Source organism: Giraffa tippelskirchi, chromosome 10, assembly GCF_054371585.1.
Source record: "Giraffa tippelskirchi isolate mGirTip1 chromosome 10, T2T-mGirTip1v1.2.pri, whole genome shotgun sequence".
Classification (NCBI taxonomy): domain Eukaryota; kingdom Metazoa; phylum Chordata; class Mammalia; order Artiodactyla; family Giraffidae; genus Giraffa; species Giraffa tippelskirchi.
The window spans coordinates 117,799,064-117,824,395 of record NC_137284.1 but is presented as its reverse complement, the minus strand read 5'-3'; the positions used below and the strand labels follow the sequence as shown (position 1 = coordinate 117,824,395).

Genomic DNA, 25,332 nt, shown 5'->3' with positions numbered 1-25,332 from the left:
TTTTTCTTTTTACACTGTTCCCTTTTTTCTTTTTTTTTTTTTTTTTTAGATTGTAAGTTTTATAAGAGTCTAACCTCTACTCTAGATTTTTAATCTGTGTTTTACATATTTGATATCAACTTTGTACATTTAAGAACCCAATCTTTAGGACCCATTTTTACTCAGGAGTGTGATCACTGGCCTGATCACTCTCTCCCCCTATTGATGCTCTTTCTTCTCCCCCAGGGAACCTCTATCTCCCACCCTCCTCCTTCTCTTCTCAACCCAATTCTGTGAATCTCTGAGGGTGTTCTGGGTACCGGAGAACACTTCAGGAACAGGATACTGCCCAGATCTCTCTCTCCCCTCTTAATTCCTCCCTTTCTACTCATGCTCACCTCTGTTACCTTCCTCCCCCCTCTCTATGTATCTCTGTGAATCACTCTGAGGGTTCCAAACTGTGGAAAGCACAGAGGGAAGTGCTTACTGGCTAGATTGCTCTCTCCACATTTGAATTCCCCTCTTCCCCTCCTGGTCACTTCAACCCACCCCCCCCACCTCATCTCTCCATGTAACTCAGTGAACCTTTCTGGGTATCCCTCACTGTGGAGAATCTTTTCACCATTAACCTAAAAGTTTTATTATTGAGGCTGTATGGAAGGAGAAGTCTTGAGGCTACTGCAAGAATAAGACTGAAAGCCAGGGGAAACATTAATTAATAAGAGACCATCCAATAGCCTCCATAAATTCACTGAAACCAAGCTCCACCCAAGAGATAATAAGTTCCAGAGCAAGACATACCACGCAAATTCTCCAGCAACGCGGGAACATAGACCTGAGCATCAATATACAGGCTGCCCAGAGGCACACCAAATCCATAGACATCTCAAAAATTAATACTGGTCACTCCATTACACTCAAGAGAGCAGAAATCCAGCTCCACCCACCAGAACACCGACACAAGCTCCCCCAACCAGGAAACCTTGACAAGCCACCTGTCCAACTCCAACCGCAGTGAGGAACCTCCACAACAAAGAGGAACTTCATACTACCAGAATACAGAAGGGCCACGCCTAACACAGCAATCTAAACAAGATGAAAAGGCAGAGAAATACTCAGCAAGTAAAGGAAAATGAGAAATGCCCACAAAGCCAAACAAAAGAGGAGGAGATAGGGAATCTATCCGAAAAAGAATTTAGAATAAGGATAATAAAAATGATCCAAAATCTTGAAAGCAAAATGGAGTTACAGATAAATAGCCTGGAGACAAAGATTGAGAAGATGCAAGAAATGTTTATCAAGGACTTAGAAGAAATAAAAAGGAATCAATATAGAATGAATAATGAAATAAAGGAGATAAAAGACACTCTGGAGGGAACCAACAGTAGAATAACGGAGGCAGAAGATAGGATAAGTGAGGTAGAAGATAGAATGATGGAAATAAACGAAGCAGAGAGGAAAAAAGAAAAAAGAATCAAAAGAAATGAGGAAAACCTCCGGGACCTCTGGGACAATATGAAACGCCCCAACATTCGAATCATAGGAGTCCCAGAAGAAGAAGATAAAAGGAAAGGCCATGAAAAAATACTCGAGGAGATAATAGTTGAGAATTTCCCTAAATTGAGGAAAGAAATAGTCACAGAAGTCCAAGAAACCCAGAGAGTTCCAAACAGGATAAACCCAAGGCGAAACACCCCAAGACACATATTAATCAAATTAACAAAGATCAAACACAAAGAACAAATATTAAAAGCAGCAAGGGAAAAACAACAAATAACACACAAGGGGATCCCCATAAGGATAACAGCTGATCTTTCAATAGAAACCCTTCAGGCTAGAAGGGAATGGCAGGACATACTTAAAGTAATGAAAGAGAATAATCTACAACCCAGATTACTGTACCCAGCAAGGATCTCATTCAGATATGAAGGAGAATTCAAAAGCTTTACAGGCAAGCAAGAGCTGAGGGAATTCAGCACCACCAAACCAGCTCTCCAGCAAATGCTAAAGGATCTTCTCTAAACAGGAAACACAGAAAGGATGTTTCAACACGAACTCAAAACAACAAAGTAAATGGCAACGGGATCATACTTATCAATAATTACCTTAAATGTAAATGGGTTGAATGCCCCAACCAAAAGGCAAAGGGTTGCTGAATGGATACAAAAACAAGACCCCTATATATGCTGTCTACAAGAGACCCACCTCAAAACTAGGGACACACACAGGCTGAAAGTGAAAGGATGGAAAAACATATTCCATGCAAACGGAGACCAAAAGAAAGCAGGAGTCGCAATACTCATTTCAGATAAAATAGACTTTAAAATAAAGGATGTGAAAAGGGACAAAGAAGGACACTACATAAAGATCAAAGGATCAATTCAAGAAGAAGACGTAACAATCATAAATATATATGCACCCAACATAGGAGCACCACAATATATAAGGCAAATACTAACAAGTATGAAAGGGGAAATTAACAATAACACAATAATAGTGGGAGACTTTAATACTCCACTCACGCATATGGATAGATCAACTAAACAGAAAATTAACAAGGAAACACAAACTTTAAATGATACAATAGACAAATTAGATTTAATTGATATTTACAGGAGTTTCCACCCCAAAACAATCAATTTTACCTTTTTCTCAAGTGCACATGGAACTTTCTCCAGGATAGATCACATCCTGGGCCATAAATCTAGCCTTGGTAAATTCAAAAAAATTGAAATCATCCCAGCCATCTTCTCTGACCACAATGCAGTAAGATTAGACCTCAATTACAGGAAAAAAACTATTAAAAGTTCCAACATATGGAGGCTAAACAACACGCTTCTGAATAACCAACAAATCACAGAAGAAATCAAAAAAGAAATAAAATTATGCATAGAAACGAATGAAAATGAAAACACAACAACCCAAAACCTATGGGACACTGTAAAAGCAATACTAAGGGGAAGGTTCATAGCAATACAGGCGTACCTCAAGAAACAAGAAAAAAATCAAATAAATCAACTAACTCTACACCTAAAGCAACTAGAGAAGGAAGAAATGAAAAACCCCAGGGTCAGTAGAAGGAAAGAAATCTTAAAAATTAGGGCAGAAATAAATGCAAAAGAAACAAAAGAGACCATAGCAAAAATCAACAAAACTAAAAGCTGGTTTTTCGAGAAGATAAACAAAATTGATAAGCCATTAGCCAGACTCATCAAGAAACAAAGGGAGAAGAATCAGATCAACAAAATTAGAAATGAAAATGGAGAGATCACAACAGATTCCACAGAAATACAAAGGATCATAAGAGACTACTACCAACAGCTATATGCCAATAAAATGGACAACTTGGAAGAAATGGACAAATTCTTAGAAAAGTATAACTTTCCAAAACTGAACCAGGAAGAAATAGAAGATCTTAACAGACCCATCACAAGCACGGAAATCGAAAGTGTAATCAGAAATCTTCCAGCAAACAAAAGCCCAGGACCAGACGGCTTCACAGTGGAATTCTACCAAAAATTTAGAGAAGAGCTAACACCTATCCTACTCAAACTCTTCCAGAAAATTGCAGAAGATGGTAAACTTCCAAACTCATTCTATGAGGCCACCATCACCCTAATTCCAAAACTAGACAAAGATGTCACAAAAAAGGAAAACTACAGGCCAATATTACTGATGAACATAGATGCAAAAATCCTTAATAAAATTCTAGCAAACAGAATCCAACATCATATTAAAAAGATCATACATCATGACCAAGTGGGCTTTATCCCAGGAATGCAAGGTTTTTTTAACATCCGCAAATCAATCAATGTAATACACCACATTAACAAATTGAAAGAAAAAAACCATATGGTTATCTCAATAGATGCAGAAAAAGCCTTTGACAAAATTCAGCATCCATTTATGATTAAAACCCTCCAGAAAGCAGGAATAGAAGGAACATATCTCAACATAATAAAAGCTATATATGACAAACCCACAGCAAACATTATCCTCAATGGTGAAAAATTGAAAGCATTTCCCCTAAAGTCAGGAACAAGGCAAGGATGCCCACTTTCACCACTACTATTCAACATAGTTTTGGAAGTTTTGGCCACAGCAATCAGAGCTGAAAAAGAAATAAAAGGAATACAGATAGGAAAAGAAGAAGTAAAACTCTCACTGTTTGCAGATGACATGATCCTCTACATAGAAAACCCTAAAGACTCTACTAGAAAATTACTAGAGTTGATCAATGAATATAGTAAAGTTGCAGGATATAAAATTAACACACAGAAATCCCTTGCATTCCTATACTCCAATAATGAGAAAACAGAAAGAGAAATTAAGGAAACAATACCATTCACCATTGCATCAAAAAGAATAAAATACTTAGGAATATATCTACCTAAAGAAACGAAAGACTTATATATAGAAAACTATAAAACACTGATGAAAGAAATCAAAGAGGACACAAACAGATGGAGAAATATACCGTGTTCATGGATTGGAAGAATTAATATAGTGAAAATGAGTATTCTACCCAAAGCAATCTACAGATTCAATGCAATCCCTATCAAGCTACCAATGGTATTTTTCACAGAACTAGAACAAATCATCTCACAATTTGTATGGAAATATAAGAAACCTCGAATAGCCAAAGCAATCTTGAGGAAGAAGAATGGAACTGGAGGAATCAACCTGCCTGACTTCAGACTCTACTACAAAGCCACAGTCATCAAGACAGTATGGTACTGGCACAAAGATAGAAATATAGATCAATGGAACAAAATAGAAAGCCCAGAGATAAACCCACGCACATATGGACACCTTATCTTCGACAAAGGAGGCAAGAATATACAATGGAGAAAAGACAACCTCTTTAACAAGTGGTGCTGGGAAAACTGGTCAACCACTTGTAAAAGAATGAAACTAGAACACTTCCTAACACCGTACACAAAAATAAACTCAAAATGGATTAAAGATCTAAACGTAAGACCAGAAACAATAAAACTCCTAGAGGAAAACATAGGCAAAACACTCTCCGACATAAATCACAGCAGGATCCTCCATGACCCACCTCCCAGAATATTGGAAATAAAAGCAAAAATAAACAAATGGGACCTAATTAAAATTAAAAGCTTTTGCACAACAAAGGAAACTATAAACAAGGTGAAAAGACAGCCTTCAGAATGGGAGAAAATAATAGCAAATGAAGCAACAGACAAACAATTAATCTCAAAAATATACAAGCAACTTCTGCAGCTGAATTCCCGAAAAATAAATGACCCAATCAAAAAATGGGCCAAAGAACTAAACAGACATTTCTCCAAAGAAGACATACAGATGGCTAACAAACACATGAAAAGATGCTCAACATCACTCATTATTAGAGAAATGCAAATCAAAACCACAATGAGGTATCATTTCACACCAGTCAGAATGGCTGCTATCCAAAAGTCTACAAGCAATAAATGCTGGAGAGGGTGTGGAGAAAAGGGAACCCTCTTACACTGTTGGTGGGAATGCAAACTAGTACAGCCACTATGGAGAACAGTGTGGAGATTCCTTAAAAAACTGGGAATAGAACTGCCATATGACCCAGCAATCCCACTGCTAGGCATATACACCGAGGAAACCAGAATTGAAAGAGACGCGTGTACCCCAATGTTCATCGCAGCACTGTTTACAATAGCCAGGACATGGAAGCAACCTAGATGTCCATCAGCAGATGAATGGATAAGGAAGCTGTGGTACATATACACAATGGAATATTACTCAGCCATTAAAAAAAATACATTTGAACCGGTTCTACTGAGATGGATGAAACTGGAGCCCATTATACAGAGTGAAGTAAGCCAGAAAGAAAAACAACAATACAGTATACTAATGCATATATATGGAATCTGAAAGATGGTAACGATAACCCTATATGCGGGACAGAATGAGAGACACAGATGCATGGAACAATTTTATGGACTCTGAGGGAGAAGGTGAGGGTGGGACGTTCTGGGAGAATGGCATTGAGACATGTGTATTGTCATATGTGAAACAGAGCACCATTCCATGTTCGATGCATGTGACAAGGGCTCGGGGCCGGGGCAGTGGGATGATCCAGAGGGATGGGAGGGGGAGGGAGGTGGGTGGGGGGTTCGGGAAGGGGAACACATGTAAACCCATGGCTGATTCTTGTCAATGTATGGCAAAAACTATTACAATATTAAAAAAAAAAAAAAAAAAAAAAAAAATAAAGCTGCATAAAACAAAACAAATAACAAAAAGGGAATTGTCTAGACTGTTTCAGAATACAACTGCCATCTGGAAAACTGTAACATTACTTACACTTTACATATGTGTGTGGTTGTTTTCTAGTTATGGAAAGTGATGATGAAACATAAAATTTCCTCTTGTGTGTATACTATTTATGTAAAAATGCAAAACCACATGTATTTTTCTCAAATAATAGTATTGGGGGCCTCACTGCAATTTCAGCAAATTAAGATAACATGAAAAACATTTTAAGTAAGGAAACATTGTATCAAAAGGGATTTTTCAGGAGCCATAAACTTGAGAGTGTTAACACTGGAGAAAAAAAATCAGGTTACTAAAAAGAAGAGGTTAACAGAATTCTGTGACAGAAATGGCTATTTTTCTCTCAATATCTCCTTGGCCTTTGATACCTGTTTTTCCTCAATATTTTGATGGACCGTGGTGTCCTACAATAGAGGCTACATTTCTCAGTATACATTGCAGCAATACAAAGTAGTCCTGCAAGTTCTCAATACAGAAATATAAACAGAGACAAATATAAAACTTTCAGAACATGTCCTTTTTACTACTAGATGGCATGAGGATAAAAGTTAGAATGGAAGCATTCATCTCATTCCATGAGGTTATTGTGGAAACTGAGGTCTTTGCAGAACAAAAAGGGAAGTCACGAGGTTTTCAGACTCCAGAGTGTCACAGCATCTTTTAACTGACTACTTTCAGACTCTTAAGAAAGAAATAAACTTCTTATTTATAAAAACCAGTGTTGTGTGGGATTTTCTGTTACCTGTAACCAAATCTATATTCAATTATCACATAATCATAAGCAATCAGATTGTTATTCATTTCTTCATTCTGGTTGTTTTTTTAAAGAACTTTGTAAATCTAATAGCAAGGGCTATACAAGGTCCCTTGAAATTCTTACCCATGGCTTAGTTGTAAAACCTCCAAAGGTATAATAATTTGAGATTTCATTTATTTAAATTTGGAATCCATTATCAACTGTGAGAATTAAAATGAGAAAATTACTTTACATTTTATATAGTATATATCAGAGGCATTTTGCCTACTTCCATTGCATCTAGCAATTTTATTCAGAGGAAATGTTGACTCCTGGTGATCTAAGCAGACCAATCATATTTTTCCCCCAGGAACTAGAAGGTTGGGATAAGACACACAGAATTGGAACGTGAAGTAGCTGAGCATACTAGAGCAGCACTGTAGCAAAAGCCCCTATGTTCCTGCTGCTGCCAATACCAGGAAGCTCAGACTCCTGTTGGTGGCACAAGTTTTTGGTCACCTTTCTAGCACTGAGGGCTTCCCAAGTGGCACAGTGGTAAAGAATCCGCCTGCCAATGCAGGAGCTGCAGAAGATGTGAGTTCAATCCCTGGGTTGGGAATATCCCCTAGAGAAGGAAATGGCAACCCACTCCAGTATTCTTGCCTGGAAAATTCTATGGACAGAGGAGCCTGGCAGGCTACAGTCCATGGGCTCACAAAGAGTTGGACAAGACTGAGCATGCATGCACACACTGGTCACACAATACTACAATTCACTTTCCCTTTCCCAGTTGTAACAGTACCCTAAGGCCTCATTCATGTAGTTTGAGTGGTATTTGATCCATCATTCAGGATCTGTCCTAATTTGCTGAAGCCAATAGCATAATCCATCCCTATGCCACCATTTATAAATTAGGAATGTGTAGCCTAGACCTCAGCCTGGGGTGTGCAGGACCTGTTTCATACCAGCTCTGAAGAGCCAGCTGCTAAATTTCTTGAAAATGTGTAGTCTTTTACTAACACCACCATTATTAAAATATATATATATATAAACTTATTTAAATTCTATGAAAATATAATAAATACTCAAACCAGATTCATTTCTAAGTGTTTTGTGTGATTTTACTACACTTTATTAGAATCCATGTACTTGAGATTATTCACATTTGCTGCACAAGGTGGAAATTCTATATAATGACGTTACAACTGCATGGTGGTAGTGGTGGTTTAGTTGCTAAGTCGTGTCCATCTCTTATAACCCCATGGACTATAGCCTGCCAGGCTCCTCTGCCCATGGGATTTCCCAGGCAAGAATACTGAAATGGGTCCCCATTTCCTTCTCCAGGGGATCTTCCCAACCCAGGGGCAGAAGCTGGGTCTCCTGCACTGCCAGCAGATGCTTTACTGACTGAGCCGCCAGTGAAGCCCATGCAAGTGCATATCTTTTCCTGACTCTGTAGTCAGTGACATCACATTAATAGCCAAATAATATATATTCCTCCAGTATTTGAAAAGTATTATTCAAATGAGCAAATAATTACCATAATCAATGAATGAATCAGTAAGGTTTCTGAGCAGCTACAATATTTTCAAATCATGACTAGATTGCAACTATACATCGGCTAGAGGCATGAGTCTGGCAAAGGTTAACAGAAGTACTATGTGAAAATTAATTGGCCACATGGAATTCATATTGAAAAGTATTGTATGCTTATTATTTATAAATTGTGTGCTAAAACATCCTTTACACAAGTAAAGTTCATAATAATCTTATGTACATATAGAACACACTTAAATTTTTTTTCAGAGAACTGATTTTCATCATTTACCAAGAAACACATGTCTAAGCCAGCGAGTTAGTACATGACATTCCATGAATGAACGTGGGCCAAATTAGTCAAATTCGGAAGCTTGGGACTTTGTTTTTTCAATGACTGAAACAGACATTTCTTTCTATCTCTCTAAAACTCTGAAGCTCTTTCTTTCCCTTCCACACACACAAATACACAATCACTCACGCTCGACATAAACAAGGAAGAATGAAGATTTATGAGCCTATAATTGTGGTACTGTGACACTCAAATGAGCTTCCCTGGTGGTTCAGATGATAAAGAATCCACCTGCAATACTGGAGACCTGGGTTCAATTTTTGAGTTGGGAAGATCCCCTGGAGGAGGGCATGGCAACCCACTCCAGCATTCTTCCCTTGAGAATCCCCATGGAGAGAGGAGCCTGGTGGACTACAGTCCATGAGGTCACAAAGAGTTAGACATGACTGAGTGACTAAACACACATGACATGAGAAAGGAGTCACCTTTGGGATACACAAAGCAGGTAAGAGAAAAGAAAGAAGCTAATTTCTTGTTGAAAGTTCTGAGGTGCGTGGTCAAACTGACACTATAGTAGGTATGACCTAAATCAAATCCCTTATGATTATACACTGGAAGTGACAAATAGATTTAAGGGACTAGATCTGACAGAGTGCCTGATGAACTATGGACAGAGGTTTGTGACACTGTACAGGAGATAGGGATCAAGACCATCCCCATGGAAAAGAAATGCAACAGAGCAAAATTGCTGTTTGAGGAGGACTTATAAATAGCTGTGAACAGAAGAGAAGCGAAAAGCAAAGGAGAAAAGGAAAGATATTCCCATCTGAATGCAGAGTTCCAAAGAATAGCAAGGAGAGATAAGAAAGCCTTCCTCAGCGATCAATGCAAAGAAATAGAGGAAAACAACAGAAAGGGAAAGACTAGAGATCTCTTCAAGAAAATTAGAGATACCAAGGGAACATTTCATGCAAAGATGGGCTCGATAAAGGACAGAAATGGTATGGACCTAACAGAAGCAGAAGATATTAAGAGGAGGTGGCAAGAATACACAGAACTGCACAAAAATATCTTCACAGCCCAGATAATCACGATGGTGTGATCACTCACCTAGAGCCAGACATCCTGGAATGTGAAGTCAAGTGCATCCTTAGGAAGCATCACTAAGAACAAAGCTACTGGAGGTGATGGAATTCCAGTTGAGTTATTTCAAATCCTAAAAGATGATGCTGTGAAAGTGCTGCACTCAATAGGCCAGCAAATCTGGAAAACTCAGCAGTGGCCACAGGACTGGAAAAGGTCAGTTTTCATTCCAATCCCAAAGAAAGGCAATGCCAAAGAATGCTCAAATGACTGCACAATTGCACTCATCTCACACACTAGTAAAGTAATTCTCAAAATTCTCCAAGCCAGGCTTCAACAATATGTGAACCGTGAACTTCCAGATGTTCAAGCTGGTTTTAGAAAAGGCAGAGGTACCAGAGATCAAATTGCCAACATCCAATGGATCATCGAAAAGGCAAGAGAGTTCCAGAAAAACATCTATTTCTGCTTTATTGACTATGCCAAAGCCTTTGACTGTGTGGATCATAATAAACTGTGGAAAATTCTGAAAGAGAAGGGGATACCAGACCATCTGATCTGTCTCATGAGAAACCTGTATGCAGGTCAGGAAGCAACAGTTAGAACTGGACATGGAACAACAGACTGGTTCCAAATAGGAAAAGGAGTACGTCAAGGCTTTATATTGTCACCCTGCTTGTTTAACTTATATGCAGAGTACATCATGAGAAACGCTGGGCTGGAAGAAACACAAGCTGGAATCAAGATTGCCTGGAGAAATATCAATAACCTCAGATATGCAGATGACACCACCCTTATGGCAGAAAGTGAAGAAGAACTAAAGAGCCTCTTGATGAAAGTGAAAGAGGAGAGTGCAAATGTTGGCTTAAAGCTCAACATTCAAAAAACTAAGATCATGGCACCTGGTCCCATCACTTCATGGCAAATAGGTGGGGAAACGGTGGAAATAGTGAGAGACTTTATTTTGGGGGGCTCCAAAATCACTGCAGATGTTGATGCAGCCATGAAATTAAAAGATGCTTACTCCTTGGAAGGAAAGTTATGACCAACCTAGATAGCATATTTGGAAGCCGCCTAGATGCCCATCAGCAGACGAATATATAAGGAAGCTGTGGTACATATACACAATGGAATATTACTCAGCCATTAAAAAGAATACATTCAAATCAGTTCTAATGAGGTGGATGAAACTGGAGCCTATTATACAGAGTGAAGTAAGCCGGAAAGAAAAACACCAATACAGTATACTAACACATACATATGGAATTTAGTAAATCGGTAAAGATAACCCTGTATGAGAGACAACAAAAGAGACACAGATATATAGAATAGTATTATGGACTCTATGGGAGAGGGCAAGAGCGGGATGATATGGGAGAACGTCATGAAGCTTGTAAATTATAATATGTGAAACGAATCGCCAGTTTAGGTTCGATGCATGATGCAGTGTGCTCGGGGCTGGTGCACCGGGATGACCCAGAGGGATGGGATGGGGAGGGAGGTGCGAGGGGGGCTCTGGAAGGGGAACACATGTACACCAATGGTAGATTCATGTCAATGTATGGCAAAACAAATACAATATTGTAAATTAAAAAAATAGATAAATAAACTAATTAAAAAATAAATAAAATATAAGCAGAGACATTGCTTTGCCAACAAAGGTCCATCTAGTCAAGGCTATGGTTTTTCCAGTAGTCATGTATGGATGTGAGAGTTGGACTGTGAAGAAAGCTGAGCGCCAAAGAATTGATGCTTTTGAACTGTGGTGTTGGAGAAGACTCTTGAGAGTCCCTTGGACTGCAAGAAGATCCAACCAGTCCATCCTAAAGGAAATCAGTCCTGGGTGTTCATTGGAAGGACTGATGTTGAAGCTGAAACTCCAATACTTTGGCCACCTCATGCGGAGAGTTGACTTATTGGAAAAGACCCTGATGCTGGGAAGGATTGGGGGCAGGAGGAGAAGGGGACGACAGAGGATGAGATGGTTGGATGACATCAGTGACTCGATGGACATGGGTTTGGTTTAACTCCGGGAGCTGGTGATGGACAGGGAGGCCTGCAGTGCTGCGATTCGTGGGGTCGCAAAGAGTCAGACACAACTGAATGACTGAACTGAAGTGAACTGAATAGCTAATGAATTTTTTTCATTTCTTAAGGCAGTTTCAGTTAAATTTTCTGTTCTTCCTGAGACCCAAAACTATCCAGCTATTTTGTCTGTAAACTATATCACTTTCCTTCTATGAAGCATTTCTTTTTTTCTCATATTTACCAAAATTTGTGAATCAATCTTCTAATAAGTTTAGGTTGGAAGCTTAATCTTTTAGAAGAAAGAATTCTGATATATTTTTCTTACAGAAGTTACAAAGAAGGAGCAAATAAGCTTTGGGGTGAGTGTTATTTTTCAAGACTCTCCAGGTAGTCTTGGACAATACACTTAGGTTGGTAGGTATGGTATTCTTTTACTCAGGCCCTAGATCCTAACTAGTCATGAGAAGCTATAAGAGAGCTTACTACGGGCTTACAGGCCTCCTATACTATCCATTTTATGGCCCTGAAACTGTAAAATGATGATCTTTTGTGACTGTGAAATCATTTAGCAAGCCAGGTCATGTATATCCTAATAACCAAGTTTCACATACAATTTTGTATTATGTCTCCAATGCCATCTCTGCAGATATAAAGTAATGAAAATATATTTTTGTGTTAATATTCTATGCATTATACTATGTAATGCTGGCAGGTCTGTGGCAAGCAACTGAGTCTACTGCTTACAACCACAAACACCCCAGCAAACACAGAATTGGCAACTAGGAGTAGTACAAAGGCCATAGATCCTCAGATAAATTTATCTTTTGGGAATTTGTCATCAGGTTGACATAAAACAAACAAACAAAACCATTGGGATACTTTCCTATTAGGAAAGTGCCAGCCCATGGCACAGAGTAGTGAATTTGTCAGTCAAGTTGGTAACTCTGGCTACTGGAAAAACAACTAAGGATGAAAAAGCCCAGGGCTATGGTAGGATCTCTGCTACATCTAATAGCAAAGTGTAACTTAAAATAAGAGAACCCTAAAAAGCAATTCTTGAAAATCCTACCTCAATGTGGTGACTGATACTCAGTTTCTAAATGTTACCATGCTAAAAAAATCTTCTATCTCTTGTAGCCACAGAGTGAAGCTGCTAAAGGTCAAACATAGAAACTGATTCTAGGGCATGGTTAACTAAGAAATTAGTTAAATTCACAACATTACTAATTTTTATGCAATGTATGATATATGAATAGGAAATTAGGGAATTCTGAAATAAGAAAATTAGAGAATCCATTGAAATTAACATATCCAGGAGTATTGTTAGAATTTGGAGAACCCCAACCCATAAAGTGACTCTAAAATGTTCCCACTGCATCTTTCTTGCTGTATGGATCTAATAATTTACCTAATTCTAACATTCATAGCCTCTCAATTTTCCCAGTAACTGAAATGCAAAATCAGAGTAGAGAATAAAATAATTAAATCCAGAAAAAGTTTCACGGATTTAAAATTTTATATCCAGAAAAAGCTTCATGGATTTAAAATTTTATATCATTAAAAATGGAAATTTGTAGAGAAGTATTTTGGTAACTCTCAGTCATGAAGAATAGAGTATGATTTTGGATAAGGCTTAATTCTTTGCTATTGGTGAACACAGAGCAATTTGGAACTCAGCAGCTTGCAGGCAGCTAACTATGATTTCAACAATTTGTTGGTTTAGTCATAGCAAAACTATATGAAAAGGTGACCCATGTTAGGTAATATTAAAAAGCCAGAAAACCTTTAGTTGATGTCAAAGAAAGAATTCAACGACTACAGGAAAAAATGATATTAGATTGGATACATCTTGAACATTTCACCCATACATCCCCCTCACTGTGTTCATTGCCAGGGTTCAGTCAATTATTCATTCTACTTTTCAATTAGGAACAAAGTGGTGATGGAAATCCTAGTTTCTTTGAAAAACACTTTACTAGGCTGATAATTCTAGTGAACAAGGGAAGAATAAAAATGTGATCCTTGATCTCACTAGGGTTGAAATAGCCAAGCCCAGTGAGGCCAAGACTGTGTTATTACCCTCCACAAACAATGTCATTCTGCCATAGATTATATAGCTCTTATGACCTCCATCTTCCAGATGTCTCAGTTCACATCCAAATCCAGTGATAGTAAATTTGATTATTCAAATGTGGCTCTGGTATCTGTCCTAGAATTAATCAACCATGGCCAGAAACAAGGCTTGGTAACAATCACTGGGGCATCACTGAGCCCATGAAGTGTCACTCTACTTTAATCCATTATGTTCTTTTTTACTTGATTCTCAACACATGTACATGAGGACATGAACGCATGCATGCACGTGCACACACACACACACACACACACACACATTTTTGTTTCCTTAATCCCAAAATGTCATCATCTAATAATATCTAAACTCTCCCATGCACATGTACTTCCTCTTCTCTACCAGCACACAATTTTTAGTTTATATCCTGCAACTCCACCAGAACTCTGTCTCCTATAGCCATACCCCAAATTTCCCCACTGCCTTTCCAACCTGATAACTCATATTAAAAATTAAAGGGAACCAGTATAGGGATTTGCTGTTTGCCTTTTGATAGTAAATTGTTAATAACAGCATTCTGATAGGAGAGATGTCTTGATTTACAATGTTTGCTAATTTCCATAAACATTTCTACCATGGTCAACTTTGAGCTACCAATGTGAAGTCAATGAATTGCAGAGTTGTAAAGAGACATATATAATCAACTCTGTAAGTAAATGCAAACTGGCTCCAGCACACCTATATAATTATACAATCAGGAATTGGAGAAATTCTGGAGTTTTATGCCTGATTGATTGTTTCTCTAGGCATATTTACCTAACTTTCATTTATTATCTTACCCTCAATACCTCCCTTTATTACTAGACTTCAGTGATGTTTTGTAACATCAGGAATTAGTAAGCACCAAGCCAGGATCCAATAATCTCCACCAATTTTTTAAATATTTTTTTCTAATTTAAGCAATCAATTGGAACAAAGATTAAAACATTTACAACTCATATATTTAATGTTATAATAGCATCATTTTATTAAGCTTCTTCTTGTTCCAGAAAGGAGATGGTCAGCTCACAAAATTAGGTAATAAAATGAGTATGCAGTAATAAAATAGTTATTTGGTTGTTTCAGATTGAAATTTTTAAGTTTCCTGCAAATTAAGTAGGTCTTAATTAATTAAATCAAGTAGAAACAGTCAATTTTATTTCCTTAGAACACATGGTTAATTGACCATAATTGGTATGTCTTTTGCCAGACTCTGCACCTTCTCTGGGGTACCGCACTGATCCTATGTTCCCACCACCATTATAAACCCAGACTTATTTTCCTTCAACTTATGGTTATTATAAACTCTGTAAAGGCAGGGGTGTGGTATATTTTACTCCAAGAATAGTTTCTGACATCAAGATGAAGGAGAGAAGGAAAGAAGGGAAACAGTGAAGGAGAAATGTTGAAAGATTGATCAAACATGCTAAAGTCGTAGAATCTGGAAGTTTGAAGATACCTAATGCTATCTAATTCAGAACCCCCTCTACAGATTAGGAAACGGAATACTGGAATAGGTCAAAATACTTGTCTATGAATTGTTATTCAGTTGCTCAGTTGTGTCTGACTTTGCAACCACATGGACTGCAGCATGTCAGGCTCCTCTGTCCTTCACTAACTCCCAGAGTTCACTCAAATTCATGTCCATTGAGTTGGTGACATTATCTCACCCTTCATCCTCTACCGCCCAATTCTCCTTTTGCCTTCAATCTTTCCCAGCATCAGTGTCTTTTCCAATGAGTCCACTCTTCCTATCAGGTGGCCAAAGTATTGGAGCTTCAGCTTCAGCATCAGTCCTTCCAATAAATATTCAGGGTTGATTTACTGTAGGATCGACTGGTTTGATCTCCAAGAGTCCAAGGGACTCTCAAGAGTCTTCTCCAGCACCACAATTCAAAAGTATCAACTCTTCAGTGCTCAGCTTTCTTTACGGTCCAACTCTCACATCCGTACATGACTATTGGAAAAAGCATAGCTTTGGCTATACAAACTTGTCAGCAAAGTGATAACTCTGCTTTTTAATACTGTGTTTAGTTTTGTCATAGTTTTCCTTCCAAGGAGCAAACCTCTTTTATTTTCATGGCTGCAATGACCACCCTCAGTGGTTTTAGAGGCCAAGAAAATAAAATCTGTCAGTTTCCACTTTTCCCCTTCTATTTGCTATAAATTGATGGGCCCTGGTGCTATGATCTTAGTTTTTTGAATGTTGAATTTCAAAAGAGCTTTTTCAGTCTCCTCTTTCACTCTCATCAAGAGACTCTTTAGTTCCTCTTCACTTTTGCCATTAGAGTGTTATCTTCTACATATCTGAGGTTGTTAATATTTCTCCAGACAATCTTGATTCTAGCTTGTGTTTCATCCAGCCCAGCGTTTCACATGATGTACTCTGCACAGAAGTGAAAGGAGCAGGGTGACAATATACAGTCTTGTTGTACTCCTTTCGCAATTTTGAAATGGTCAGTTTCAGTTTGAAATGGTCAGTTGGCCCATGTCCAGTTCTAACTGTTGCTTTTTGACCTGCCTACAGTACTTAGGCGATGACAGACAAGGTGGTCTGATATTCCCATCTCTTTAAAAATTTTCTACAGTTTGTTGTGATCCACACAATCAAAGGCTTTAACATAGTTAGTGAAACAGAAGTAAATGTTTTTTCTCGAGTTTGCTTGCTTTCTTTATGATCCAATGAATGTTGGCAATTTGATCTTTTGTTGCTTTGCCTTCTCTAAACCCAGCTTATCTTTCTAAATATATGGGAGTTCCTGGTTCACATACTGCTGAAGTCCAGCTTGAAGGATTTTCAGCATTACCTTGCTAGCAAGTGAAATGAGTGCAATTATACAGTACTTTGAACATTCTCTGGCATTGCCCTTCTTTGTAATTGAAATGAAAACTGACCTTTTCCAGTCATGTGGCACTGCTGAGTTTTGTAAATTTGCTTGGCATATTGAGTACAGCACTTTAACAGCATCATCATTTAGTGTTTGAAATGGCTCAGCTGGAGTTTTGTCACCTCCTCTATCTTTGTTCATAGTACTGCTTTCTAAGGCTCTCCTGACTTCATACTCCAGGATGTCCAGCTCTAAATGATTGACCACACCATCATGGTTATCCAGGTCATTAAGACCTTTTTTTTTTAGTTATTCTGTGTATTTTTGCCACCCATTCTTAATCTTTTCTTCTTCTGTTAGGTTCCTACTGTTTCTGTCCTTTATTATTTCTATGTTTGCAGGGAATATTCCCTTAATATCTGCAATTTTCTTGAAGAGATCTCTAGTCTTTCCCACTCTATTGTTTTCCTCTATTTCTTTGCATTGTTCGTTGAAGAAAGCCTTCTTATCTCTCTTTGCTATTTTCTGGAACTGTACATTCAGTTGGGTATATTTTTCTCCTTCTTCTTTTTCTTTCACTTCTCTTTCTTTAGCTATTTGTAAAGCTTCCTCAGACAACAATTTTGCCTTCTAGAATTTCTTTTTCTTTGGGATGATTTTGGTCATTGACCCCTGTTCAGTGTTACAAAGCTCTGTCCATAGTTCTCCAGGCACTCTGTCTATGAGATCTAGTCCTTTGAATCTATTTGTCACCTCCATTGTATAACCATAAGGGATTTTATTTAGGTCATACCTTAATGGCCTAGTGGTTTTCCCTCCTTTATTCAATTTAGGTCTGAATTTTCAATAAGAAATTCATGACCTGAAACATAGTCAGCTCCAGGTCATGTTTTTGCTGACTGTATAGAGCTTCTCCATCTTTGGCTGCAAAGAACATAATCAATCTGATTTTGGTATTGACCATCTGGTGATGTCCATGTGTAAAGTCATCTCTTGGGTTGTTGAAAAAGGGTGTTTTTTCCTGTAGTTTTCATACTGTGACCAGCAGTTTCTGTTGATGATACTCTGTTAGCCTTTGCTCTGGTTTATTTTGTACTCCAAGACCAAAGTGGCCAGTTATTCTGAGTATCTCTTGTCTTCCTACTTTTGCATTCCAATCCCCTATGCTGAAAGGACATCATTTTTGGCGGTGGGGGGGGGGGTGTTAGCTCCAGAAAGTGTTGCAGGTCTTCATAGGACTGATCAACTTCAGCTTCTTTGACATTAGTGGTTGGGGCATAGACTTGGATTACCATAATGTTGAATGGTTTGCCTTGGAAATGACCTGAGATCATTCTGTCATTTTTGAGGTTGCACTCAAGTACTGCATTTCCAATTATTTTGTTGACTATGAGGGCTACTCCATTTCTTCTAAAGGTTTCTTGTTTACAGTAGAAGATTAATAGTCATCTGCATTAACTTTGCCCACTCCCATGCATTTTAGTTCACTGATTCCCAAGATATTGATGTTTAATCTTGTTATCTCCTGCTTGATAACATCCAATTTGCCTTGATTCATGGACCTAACATTCCACCTATGCAATATTGTTCTTTACATCATCAGACTTCACTTTCACCACCAGATGCATCCACACATGAGTGACGTTTCTGCTTCAGCCCAGCCACTTCATTCTTTCTGGAGCTATTAGTGATTGCCTTTTGCTCTTCCCCAGTAGCATATTGGACACCTTTCAACTAGGGGGGCTCATCTACCAGTGTCATATGTTTTGCTTTTCATACTGCTCATTAGATTCTCCATGCAAGCATACCGAGTTGTCATTTCCTCCTCCAGTGGACCATGTTTTGTCAGAACTCTTCACTATGACCTGTCCAACTTGGATGACTCTGCATGGCCTGACTCATAGCTTCATCAAGTTATGTAAGGCCCTTTGCCACAACAAGGCTGTGATCCATGAAGCATTGTCCATGAATAGCCCCTGTATAAGTGCCAACTCAAAACACAAGTCAGAGAGCACAGGTATCTCAATTTCATAAAGGCAGTTTATTTTAAGAAAAGACTCTAAAATAAGATACAGGATGGAAAACCACCATGAAGGTATACTAAGGTGTACAGAGAGGAGTGAAGTAAAAAGAGAGAGATCTTTAATGCACCACAATTTTGTAAAAAGCATACTATTTTTTTTTAATTAAAATAGGTAAAATTCACCAAAACTCTTGGATTCTTGCTTTCAACTTTCTGATTCCTGGCCATCCCAGTGACTCCAAAGGTGCTGAGGATGACTACTACTTCTTTTTTTTTTTTTTTGGTCAAAATGGAGATAATTTCCCTCCACATGGCCTCCAAAACATTTTGTGGAGAGGTCACTCCAAACTGTTGATACATTGGTATACACTATTTGGAGGGTCACAAACTATTTATAGAAACAGGCAGATTCTCTGAAATGAAAAGTGCTCTGTAATTTTCACCTTCATTTATCATGAATAATCCAAATTTTTATACCCCCAAAATGGAAAGATAAAAGAATCATCTATCAGGAAGCAACAGAACTGGACGTGGAACAACAGACTGGTTCCAAATCGGGAAAGGAGTACGTCGATGCTGTATATTGTCACCCTGCTTATTTAACTTATATGCAGAGTACATCATGAGAAATGCTTGGCTGGATGTAGCACAAACTGGAATCAAGATTGCCAGGAGAAATATCAATAACCTCAGATATGCAGATGACAACCACCCGTATGGCAGAAAGTGAAGAACTAAAGAGTCACTTGATGAAAGCGAAAGAGAGTGAAAAAGTTGGCTTAAAACTCAACATTCAGAAAACTAAGATCATAGCATCGAGTCCCATCACTTCATGGCAAATAGATGGGAAACAGTGACAGAATTTATTTTGGGGGGGCTCCAAAATCACTACATATGGTGACTGCAGCCATGAAATTAAAAGACACTTGCTCCTTGGAGGAAAAGCTATTACAAATGTAAACAGCATATTAAAAAGCAGAGACATTACTTTGCTAACAAAGGTCCATCTAGTCAAAGCTATAGTTTTTCCAGTAGTCATGTATGGATTTGAGAGTTGGACTACAAAGAAAGTTGAGCGCTGAAGAATTGATGCTTTTGAACTGAGGTGTTGGAGAAGACTCTGGAGAGTCCCTTGAACAGCAAGGAGATCCAACCAGCCCATCCTAAAAGAAATCAGTCCTGAATATTCATTGGAAGGAAGATGTTGAAGCTGAAACTCCAATACTTTGGCCACCTGATGTGAAGAACTGACTCATTTGAAAAGACCTTGATGCTGGGAAAGATTGAAGGCAGGAGGAGAAGGTGATGACAGAGGATGAGATGGTTGGATGGCATCACTGATTCAATGGACATGAGTTTGAGTAAACTCCAGGAGTTGGCGATGGACAGGGAGGCCTGGCGTGCTGCAGTCCATGGGGTCACAAAGAGTCAGACATTACTGAACAACTGAACTGAACTGATTCTATTCAGGAAGGTTACTCTTTGAAATGCTAAAAGATCTATTAAAATTTTACTAAGTATACATTATAGTTATAATAAAATAAATTGGATTTTGTTCCTATATTTTGATTTTGAATCAAAATATATATATATATATCTCAAAGTATAAATTAATTTCTGAATGCATAAATATTGCTTTATCAAAATGTTTAAGACAAAAAACTAAGTCACTTTGAGTATCAGGAAAGACTCAACTCTCTCATTATCACTGCAGGACAGAACATTCAGTTAAGCTTTCTTAGAATTTTAGGTAGCTTCAGTTCTGGGCAAGAGTTCTGTAATGATACTCAGTAGAATGAAGCTTCACTTTTCCTAGTTGAAAGCTGCTTTTTTTCTGAGAGATGAAAATTGTGCCAATCAAATTTGAATTTTTCTAGAACAAGTAGGTGATTTAGGAAAAGACTAATGCATATTATTTGTAGCACTTTTAAAAAAATATGCATTTCAGAAATCCTTCCAATATAACTTTAGCTGTTAAGGTATATAAAGTTTCTAAAAAAAATTAAAACTGAATATAAATGGAAAGATAGGTGAGTTATGGCTAATAAAGGTGACACATTGGAAAGAGTAAGATAATTTGAATAATAATTCACTCAGTATTTCTATGATCCAGGTAATCTAGTGTTTCATTTATGGAATGATGATGAAGAGGAAGAAATAGAATTATCAACCAAGCACATACTCTGCAAGGGACTGGGTAATTATAAATCTTTCTGACATTGAAATATTCTTCTTGAGAAGATACGTTAAAAAGATAAGATACCTACAAGGAACGAGCTTCGAAGGAAGAGATGTTTAGACAAACCTTAACAGATGTGAATCCTTGGAAGTTTGGTAGGATATTTAAAACCAGTGAAGCAAGAGAAAAGGGTTATAACATTACAGCTTGCAGAAAATCCAGAGACATAATATTTATCACACATATGAAGTTGGAATCAGATGCAACTAACTTGCCCTAACACTTACAAGACAGAAATCTAGTTACTTAACCATGTAAAATAACAATATGATAAATACTAGGTGCTTGTTATTCATCAATGACTATTTTAAATGTTTTACATGCATTAATTTATATAATTTGACAAAACCTATGACATCATTAGTATGATCATCCCTGATTTACAGATGCTGGAATTTAAATATACAGATATTATGAAATTTTTCCAAGTTCATATAGCTAATAAGTGGTGCAAAAAGGATTTTAACACAGGTACTCAATAAATGGAAGCTATATTTTACTTAAAACATTTTAAAATGATGAACTAAAAATCTTGATAAAATACTGGCTAAAACAACTTCTCAAATTGGAAAAACTCTGCAAACATCATATTTTTTTTGCTGGTTCCCCATTTCCATAGGTTAATGTATTACATATTTCTTATATAATGACTATTCAAAAGAAGAGTAGATTATACAGAAATGGAAATCAGCCTAAAATATTTGTTAGCCAGGAGGCATTGTTCTACTAAAAATTATTGGATATAGTAAATTAACCTAGGGCAATACTGTATTGCTGTATCTAAATGATAAAAAATGTAATTTCATGAGTCATTTATCAAATGCAACTGAATAAATTACTAAGAGTTGAAACAAACACGTTAGGAAAAAATCAACAAGTGTTTAAAACAGAAAACATTCAACATTATGTCCACATATTTATAGGGTGTATGTGTGTTTGCATGTAAATTCACAGTAATCTGTATACATATGATGGATTGTGTATAAATTTTGATATTTTTTAAATTTATTTATTATAATTGGAGGCTAATTACTTTACAATATTGTGGTGGTTTTTGCCATACGTTGACACGAATAAGCCATGGGTGTATTTAAATTTATTATAATATACAGTGCTTGCTTCTGAAGTGCTATTTTGTTATTTTCAACCAAATAAACTAGGGAGATCAATAATAAGCAACTCAATGACCCAGCTTAATCAGATAAAAGTACGTAGAAAATATTCATGAATACCCCATGGACTGTAATCCACCAGGCTCCTATTTCCATGGAATTTTCCAAGCAAGAATATTGGAGTGGGTAGCCATTTCCTACTCCACAGGATCTTCCTGAACCAGGGATCGAATTTGCATCTCCTGCTTGGCAGGGAGATTCTTTACCACTGAGCCACCAGGGAAGCCCCTCCTAGAGATGAAAGGATAAAATTGGAAATCTTTATATGTAACCAATCAGTTTGGTCACTCAATTGTGTCCACCTCTTTGCAACCCCATGGACTGCAGCACACCAGGCTTCTCTGTCCAACACCAACTCCCAGAGCTTGCTCAAACTCATGTCCATTGAGTTGGTGATGCCATCCAACCATCTTATCCTCTGTCGTGCCCTTCTCCTCCTGCCTTCAATCTTTCCCAGCATCAAGGTCTTTTCTAATGAGTCAGCTCTTTGCATCAGGTGGCCAAAGTATTGGAGTTTCAGCTTCAGCAGCATCCTTCCAATGAATATTCAGGACTGATTTCGTTTAGGATGGACTGGTTGGCTATCCTTGCAGTCCAAGGGACTCTCAAGAGTTTTCTCCAACACCACAGTTCAAAAGCACCAATTCTTCGGCAGCTTTCTTTATAGTCCAGTTCTCACATCCATACATGACTACTGGAAAAACCATAGCCTTGACTAGACGGACCTTTATTGGCAAAATAATGTCTCTGCTTTTTAATATGCTGTCTAGGTTGGTCATAACTTTTCTTCCAAGGAGCAAGCGTCTTAATTTCATGGCTTCAGTCACCATCTGCAGTGATTTTAGAGCCACCCCAAAATAAAGTCTGTCACTGAATTGGATCTATTGGATCTATTGGATCTATACCCAATATTCCTCCAGAATCTGTTCCTCTGACTACCTCTCTCAGTTTCAGTGCCTAACTCTCTATCATACTTACTTGGAGCTCTTGTGTCACATATTTGTAGCTTCAAAGTTCATGATCCCCAACACATGTTCTCATGACATTCTGAAAAAGTTCATGCTTCTCTCTTTTACTTATTTAGCTTAATTATGTTTATCCCCTCACCAGTGTACCCTTCTTCCCCAAAGCCTTTTAAAAATCAACCCAGTAGAATTCTGTCTACGGTTCTAAGTTGATATAGATAGATCAGTTCAGTTCAGTTCAGCTCAGTCGCTCTGTTGTGTCTGATTATTTGCAACCCCATGAATCACAGCACTCCAGGCCTCCCTGTCCATCACCAACTCCTGGAGTTTACCCAAACCCATGTCCATTGAGTCGGTGATGCCATCCATCCATCTCATCCTCTGTCATCCCCTTCTTCTACTGCCCCCAATCCTTCTCAGCATTAGGGTCTTTTCAAATGAGTCAACTCTTCGCATGAGGTGGCCAAAGTATTGGAGTTTCAGCTTCAACATCAGTCCTTCCAATGAACACCCAAGACTGATCTCCTTTAGGATGGACTGGTTGGATCTTTTTGCAGTCCAAGGGACTCTCAAGAGTCTTCTCCAACACCACAGCTCATAGATGATGGCAAATGATTGATTAATAGCTAGATGGATAGTTAGGTCATAACATTTTGTACTGTGTGACATCATGGTCATCATTTTTTGTTTCCTTTGCAGAATTTAGGCTATTTAAGGACCAACATTTCTTATTTGACTTTTCCCTAAGTCTTAGTTGACTTTGCCCTATAGAATATTTGGCTGTTATAAAACGACTTAGTAACTAATTTCAACAAAGTTTTCATAGGTAGCTGACTTCTATTACAACCCCTCAAGACTCTATATAAAAGAAAATTAACTTCTCGACCAGCCTCTCAATCCAATGTCACTACCTCAGAACCAGCAGATAAAGTGCTTATTACTCTTTCATGTATTTCCTTCTAAGACTTGTTGGTTTCAGTGACTTCAAGAGACAGATTTAATAAATGAGAGCATTCCTTGACTGGGATCTTTTGAACCAGCATAAAGTTACCTTCAGATCATGAACACATTTGAGTCAAAATATGCTTACTATTTAAATATTGATACAGTCTTTTCTATACATTCCAAGGGAGAGAAAACTTGAGAAAGAAATCCCTACACAAACTGATCCTTGTCAACTTTTTCTTTCTAACCCCCCAAAGTGAGATAATCAAAAATAAAATATAAAGTAATATTTTCTCAGAACGTATTAGACAATGTTACTTTCTTAGATAATTTATTGGGCTATGGATGGGGATAACAATATTTTTTTAAAAAAAATAATATCATTTCAGCATCCCTTGTCTCAGTGCTTAATCCCATGCCCTAAGGAAAATATCTGGAACAATTTTGAAACAAGTCTTAATGCAAAACTCACCACAACTGGTTGTCAGTAATGGTGGTATGAAAAGTGAAAGTGTTAGTCACGTCCAACTCTTTGAGACCCCATGGACTGCAGCCCGCCTGTCTCCTCTGTCTATGGGATTCTCCAGGCAAGAATACTGGAATGAGTTGCCATTCTCTTCTTCAGGGGATCTTCCTGACCCAGGAATTTAATCTGGGTTTCCTGCATTGCAGGCAGATTCTTTACCATCTGAGCCACCAGTGTTAGTATTAAACAATGCCTCCACAAATAGGGCAACTATATATTTGCTTAAGGGCTTCTCCCATAGCTCAGGTGGTAAAGAATCCACCTACAATGCAGGAGATCCTGGTTCAATTCCTGGGTCAGGAAGATACCCTGGAGAAAGGATGGCTACCCACTCCAGTATTCTTGGGCTTCCCACTCCAATATTCTTGGGCTTCCCTGGTGGCTCAGACGGTATGCAATGTGGGAGACCTGGGTTTGATCCCTGGGTTCGGAAGATCCCCTGGAGGAAGGTATGAGACCCCAATCCAGTATTATTGCCTGGAGAATCCCCATGGACAGAGTAGCCTGGAAGGCAACAGTCCCTGGGGGTTACAAAGAGTTGGATGGGACTGAGCTACTGAGTGTACTGCATACTTG

The 25,332-nt window shown here is 38.0% G+C and overlaps 1 protein-coding gene and 1 long non-coding RNA gene across 12 annotated transcripts in view; one reads left to right on the top strand and one right to left on the bottom strand.

Moving 5' to 3' along the window:
* Positions 1-25,332, bottom strand: part of ZNF804B (zinc finger protein 804B) — an 889,892-nt gene that overhangs the window by 630,280 nt on the left and 234,280 nt on the right. The gene's annotated exons all lie outside the window — the stretch shown is intronic.
* LOC145523530 (uncharacterized) lies at positions 9,285-23,351 on the top strand. Its single transcript, XR_014066683.1, has 3 exons — positions 9,285-9,342; positions 21,023-22,402; positions 22,541-23,351. It is a non-coding gene; the product is annotated as an uncharacterized LOC145523530 (long non-coding RNA).